This window comes from Glycine max, chromosome 10 (assembly GCF_000004515.6).
Source record: "Glycine max cultivar Williams 82 chromosome 10, Glycine_max_v4.0, whole genome shotgun sequence".
Classification (NCBI taxonomy): domain Eukaryota; kingdom Viridiplantae; phylum Streptophyta; class Magnoliopsida; order Fabales; family Fabaceae; genus Glycine; species Glycine max.
In genome coordinates this window covers 18798214-18804324 of record NC_038246.2, presented here as the reverse complement: position 1 = coordinate 18804324, position 6111 = coordinate 18798214, and the positions used below count along the sequence as shown (strand labels likewise).

Here is a 6111-nt window from a genome sequence, read left to right as displayed (position 1 = left end):
TCAAGGAGTATGCCCAAAGGTGGAGGGATTTGGCAGCCCAAGTAGCACTTCCCATGATGGAGAGGGAGATGATAACCGTGCTAGTAGACTCACTACCAATGTTGTACTACGAGAAAATGGTAGGTTATATGTCTTCTAGTTTTGTAGATTTGGTGTTTGCGGGCAAGAGAATTGAAGTAGACCTGAGAAGATGGAAGTTCGATTATGCCGCTTAAGCAAGTACTAGCAATAGGAGGTCCAGGATGGGCTTAGCCAAGAAGGAGGGAGACACCCATGCTGTAACGTCAGCTCCCACATGGCCCAAATCCCAACAAACCCCTCACAACCCCACCTACCAGTATTCCCCGCATCAACCAAATTATTTAGCCAACTTTGGAACTCCTCTTAATCCAACACCCATCCAACAAAGGGTGCCTACTCAACCACAAAGGCCTCCCCCACAAAATTTTCTTCCCACAGAGTCTTAACCCATTGAAAACACCAATCTCAACACAAACCCAAGCCCGAGGAGGAATTTCTTGGAATGAAAGCCCTCGGATTTCACCCCAGTACCAATGCCCTATGCTGAGCTACTACCATATTTGATTAGCAACCAGATGGCCATGGTGAACCCCGGGAAGGTCTATCTATCTCCCTTCCCCCGATGGTACAATCACAATGCAACCTGTGCCTATCACGGTGGTGCTCTGGGGCATTCTATAGAGCAGTGCATGGTCTTTAAGCACAAGGTGCAGAGCTTGATTGACACGGGATGGCTGACGTTTCAAGGGGACAGTCCAAATGTAAGGACTAATCCACTCACCAGTCATGGAGGCTCGATGGTTAATGCAGTGGAAGAGTGGGAGCCTTAGGGACAAAAGCAAATAGGAAACGTGTTAACCTCTAGAAGGTTCATCTTGGAAGCACTACGCGAAGCTGGTATGATTCACCTTGATGGTAGCAAGGGGGAGTGATGTGTCATTATTTTCTCGTATTTCTTAACCCTTTTTGTCACCATTTTAATTACTGATTAGCCTTAATTGTCAAATTAATTATCCAGTTTTATCATTTGAGCCTACTTGACTAATTTTGTGTTTTTAATTTAATTTCAGGAGAATTATAAGCAATTGGGCTTGGATCCGGAATTGCGCTGAACCGGCTTGGACTTGAAGAGAGTAGACAATTTTATTTCCTCCAATTTTATTTTATTTCGTCCAGTTTTATTTTATTTCGTTTTAGGGCTTGGACTTAAAACAAATTTGTAAGCTTTGGGGCTGAGGACATATATAATAGCACTAGGGTTTTAGTAGAGGGCAGACTGTTGACATAGGAGACTTTTAGGGTTTTGCATTTTCAGTTACTGTTCACGTAGCAATAAAATTTCATTTTCTACTTGAAATTGCAATTTCATTTTCTGCTTCTGCCTTTGAATTCATTTTCGTTTCTGCTGATTAATGGAAGGCTGAGTCTCCAGTGTTGTTTTCTCTTGAGGATCAAGCACAACTCTCCTTGAGGTTTTGTTATTACTATTGAATTCTAATCAGTTTTTCCCCTTCACCAATTGCTCTGTATTTGTTGCTATTAATCCATGCATGCTTAATGCTTGATTAATTGTCTCTATGCTTAATTTACGTTCATGCTTAATGATTAGTTTCGTTCATGCTTAATGGACATGTGAGAGGGATTAATTGGTGTATGTGTTGCTTAATCACATAATGATAGCCTTATGTTAATTTCCGCATAGTTGATTAATTTCGGGTTGGATTAAGTGGTTGAACTGATTAGGGATTAATTCTTGTAACCTAGGATAAGAGACTTGCTTTTGAATCAAGGGGAAACAACATGTTTTAATTCTGTTATTTCCTTACTCAAGTTTGCTTGTTGTTTAAATTACAAAAAACAAACAAACCTCCCCCCCCCCCCCCACTTCGTTACTGTTTGATTAGCATATGTTATGAACGATTGGTTGATCATTACTCATTGAGAGACGACCTAGGATCACTTCCTAGATACTGCATTTTTAATGTTTATTTGATTCGGGTACAACCTCAATCAAATTTGGCGCCATTGCCGGGGAGTAGTGGTCCAAAGGTTCATAATGGTGTTTAGCTGTTTTTAGTGTAGCTCTGTTGTTTAGTGTGTGAGTGTGTGTTGTTTTGTTTTGTGTAGTGTTTTGTTTTGCATTTCAGTCGCATCCCCTATTTAGCGCTTCCCTGTTTCAGTTTTGTGAAATGCTGTGAACAGTGATTAGCAACTAAGAACTAGCACCTGATTTTGCAATTTAATTGGTGATTTTTGTTTTGATAGTTAGAATTGGTATTTTGGCTGATTTTTTGTGTGGTAGTTTCTTTTGATCCATATTTTGTGTGAAAAATATCAGAAGCACTTGGTGTGGCTGTATTTGAGAGAGACAAAGAATTTGGGAACTTGTTTTTAGCAAAACTTAAAATGGCCATAACTTTTGCTTTAGGTATCAAAATGACTATTATTATATATGCATTTGGGGTAGAAAAAAATTTCCCATACTGTGACAACCCACTTTAGCCGGTTAGGGCTTCCCAAACTCGAAATATTAGATGTTTACTAAGTTTTTTTTTTATTTTTCAAGTATTATTGTCTTATTTTTCTAAAATTTCCTTAGGCATTTTTCATACTTAGACTTTGAATTTTTGTCTGAAAATTTTTGTGCTACCTTTTCATGATTTTAGGGTGTTGCTCACAAAATTTCAGCTCATTTGGATATTGTTTAACTATAGTTGTAGTTTTGACCCTCCCCTGGTGCTTGTTTGAGAAACACATGATTTGCTGCATATAGTGCATGACTAGGGGCAATCTAGGTGATTTACAACCCTTTGATCCTGAAATAGATAGAACCTTTCATAGATTACTTAGGCATAGTGTGCATCCTGATCATTTTGTGCATTTTGAGCATTTTGAGTATTCTGTTGCTGGTGATTCTGAACATTCTGATTTTGAGCATTCGACTACTAATTTTCATACTGAGAACATGGATCAACCTCCACCTCGGGAGAGGACTCTTAGGGAGATGGTTGCACCTGATTTCACTTATGAAAGCTTGTGCATTCAATATCCTGATGAGGATGTTCCATATGTTCTCAAGATTGGACTAATACATTTGTTGCCCACGTTTCATGCTCTTGCAGGTGAAGATCCTTATAAGCATCTTAAGGAGTTCCATATTGTCTGTTCCACCATGAAACCCGCTGATGTCCTGGAAGATCATATCTTTCTAAAAGTTTTTCCTCATTCTCGGGAGGGAGTTGCGAAAGATTGGTTGTACTACCATGCTCCCAGGTCCATCACCAGCTAGGATGACCATAAGAGGGTGTTCTTGGAGAAATACCTCCCAGCATCTAGGACCACTACCATCAGAAAAGACATTTCAGGCATCAGGCAACTTAGTGGAGAGAGCTTGTATGAGTACTGGGAAAGATTCAAAAAATTGTGTGCAAGCTGTCCTCACCACCAGATTTCTGAGCAACTCCTTCTGCAATATTTTTATGAGGGACTTAGCAACATGGAGAGGAGTATGATTGATGTTGCCAGTGGTAGAGCTCTTGGCGATATGACTCCTGTTGAGGCTAGGAATTTGATTGAGAAGATGGCTTCCAACTCCCAACAATTCAGTGCAAGAAATGATGCTATTATCCTTAGAGGAGTCCATGAAGTGGCCATGGATTCATCTTCATCTGCTGAAAATAAAAAGCTTGAGGGAAAACTTGATGCCTTGGTCAACCTAGTAACTCAGCTTGCCATGAATAAAAAATCTGCATCTGCACCTATTGCAAGAGTCTGTGGTCTATGTTCTTCTACAGATCACCATACAAATCTCTATCCTTCTTTGCAGCAATTTGGAGTCAATGAGCAACCTGAAGCTATTGCTGCAAACATTTATAATAGACCTCCCCAGCAGCAAAACCAACAACAACAAAATAATTATGATCTTTCAAGCAATAGATACAATCCAGGTTGGAAGAATCATCCAAATTTGAGATGGGCAAGCCCTCCACAATAGCAACAGTCTGTCCCTCCTTTCCAGAATGCTGCTGGTCAAAGCAGGCCATATGTTCCTCCTCCAATGCTGCAGCAGTAACAACAACAAAGACAACAAGCAACTGAGGCCCCTTCTCAACCTTCCTTAGAGGAGTTAGTGAGGTAAATGACCATCCAGAATATGCAATTTCAGCAAGAAACAAGAGCCTCCCTTCAGAATATGACAAATCAGATGGGGCAGATGGCTACTCAGCTGAACCAAGCTCAGTCCCAAAATTCTGACAAATTGCCTTCATAAACTGTGCAGAATCCGAAAAATGTGAGTGCCATCACCTTGAGGTCTGGTAAGCAAATTGAAGTGCTTCCACCAGTAATAGCACCTGCACATGAACCTGTCAAGCTTCATTCTACACCTGAAAAAGAGGATGAGATAGTTGCACAAAAGAGAAAGCTGCCTGATCATGAGGGAGCTAACATAAATTTTCATGCAGGTGGACCTTCTTCCAGTAGTTCTAACTTGCAGCAGCCTCCTATCTCTCTTCCATTTCCACCTACAGCTATTCCAAACAAAAAGATGGAAGAAGTGGATAAGGAGATCTTGGAGACCTTCAGGAAAGTAGAGGTGAACATACCTCTACTAGATGCCCTTAAGAAAATTCAAAGATATGCCAAGTTTCTAAAGGAGTTGTGCACCCACAAAAGGAAGCTCAAAGGCAATGGAAGGATTAGCATGGGCAGAAATGTATCAGCATTGATAGGTAAATTTGATACCTTGCATTATTGGGAACAAAAAATTTGAGAATGCCATGGTAGATCTAGGAGCATCAGTTAGTGTCATGCCTTTGTCCATTTTCAATTCTTTATCTTTTGGACCTTTGCACTCTGCAGATGTGGTGATTCATTTGGCAAATAGAAGTGTTGCTTACCCCGCAGGTTTCATAGAGGATGTATTGGTTCGGGTTGGTGAACTTATTTTTCCTGCTAATTTCTATGTTCTTGATATGGAAGAGGGATTTTCCCATGGTTCAGTTCCAATTATTTTAGGCAGGCCATTTATGAAAATAGCCCGAACCAAGATAGATGTTTATGCTGACACATTGTCTATGGAATTTGGTGATATTGTAGTCCATTTTAACATTGTTGATGCCATGAAACATCCATATGAGGATCATTCTATTTTTCGTGCTAAGATACTTGATCAGATTGTTGATGATTATATGTTTGATTTTGATTTTCTTCATGGTAGGAAACATCCATTTTTATTTGATCTGCATACTTGTTATTCCTCATGCAATGAATTTGAATCTGAGTTTGAATTTGATCCTGTATCTGATTTTTATGCTGAGAGTATATTTGAATTTGATTCTGGTTCTGATGATCTAGGTGTTGTACCTCTTGATGTTGATTTTTTAGAGTCAAAATGCACTAACCATGTTGCAGGAAGTACATATACTTCTAACTTGCTTTATGAGTTACAGGTTGAGGAACCTTCTTCTTCTCCTACCCTGGTTCCTCCCACTGTTCAGCCACCACCCACACCAGAGTTGAAGCCCTTACCAGCAAACCTCAAGTATGCTTACTTGGAGGACAAGGAAAAATTTCCAGTGATCATCTATACTTCCCTTGCTGCTGAGCAAGAGGAGAAGTTGTTGCTAGTGCTCAAGACATTGGATGGACTTTAGCAGACATTCCTAGCATTAGCCCATCTACCTGCATGCATAGGATACTTTTAGAGGATGGAGCTAAGCAAGTGAGGCACCCACAGCAGCGACTCAACCCCGTCATTCTAGATGTGGTGAAAAAGAAGGTTACCAAGCTCTTACAAGCTGGAATCATCTACCCCATTTCTGACAACCAGTGGGTGAGTCCAGTCCAAGTGGTTCCTAAGAAGACAAGCCTCACAGTGATCAAGAATGAGAAGGATGAGCTTATCCCCACAAGAGTGCAAAACAGCTAGCGAGTCTACATTGATTATAAGAGGCTGAACCAGGCAACCAGAAAAGATCATTTTCCCCTGCCTTTCATTGATCAAATGCTTGAGCACTTGGCAGGTAAGTCTCATTACTGTTTTCCTAATGGTTTTTCTGGTTATTTGCAAATTTATATTGCTCCTGAGGA

At 40.3% G+C, this 6111-nt stretch overlaps 1 non-coding gene across 1 annotated transcript; it reads right to left on the bottom strand.

Moving 5' to 3' along the window:
* Positions 1–3364: 3364 nt before the first annotated feature.
* LOC112998216 (small nucleolar RNA R71) lies at positions 3365–3471 on the bottom strand. Its single transcript, XR_003263255.1, has one exon. It is a non-coding gene; the product is annotated as a small nucleolar RNA R71 (small nucleolar RNA).
* Between the last annotated feature and the right edge of the window lie 2640 nt (positions 3472–6111).